We start from the raw sequence: 490 nt of genomic DNA, 5'->3' as shown, positions 1-490 counted from the left end.
GTCAGCGCTGCACGGGGGCTGGAGAAGGGATGGGGGGGGCAGGGAGAGGATGGGGAATGGCAATGGGGAGCAGGGATAGGGACAGGGTGGGATGGGGAATGGGGAACGGCAATGGGGTGGGGGTGGGATGGGGATGAGAGCAGGATTGGGATGAGGATGGGGAGGGGATAGGGAATGGGTATGGGGAGCGCGGATTCAGATGGGGAATAGGGCACAGCAATGGGAGCAGGAGTGGAGATGGGAGCGGGATTCGGATAAGGATAGGGAGAGGATAGGGAATGGCGATGGGGAGCACGGATGGGGATGGGGAATGGGGAACAGCAATGGAGATGGGAGCAGGAGTGGGGATGAGAGCGGGGATGGGATGGGGGTGGGAGCGGGATGTTGATGGTGAGCATGGATGGGGATGGGATGGAGACGGGTGGGATGGGGACGGGAGTGGGATGGGGAATGGGGAACAGCAATGGGGACGGGGGCAGGAGCGGGGATG

This window comes from Charadrius vociferus, unplaced genomic scaffold (genome assembly GCF_000708025.1).
Source record: "Charadrius vociferus isolate BGI_N301 unplaced genomic scaffold, ASM70802v2 scaffold115, whole genome shotgun sequence".
Lineage (NCBI taxonomy): Eukaryota > Metazoa > Chordata > Aves > Charadriiformes > Charadriidae > Charadrius > Charadrius vociferus.
Note: the sequence above shows the minus strand (reverse complement) of the source record.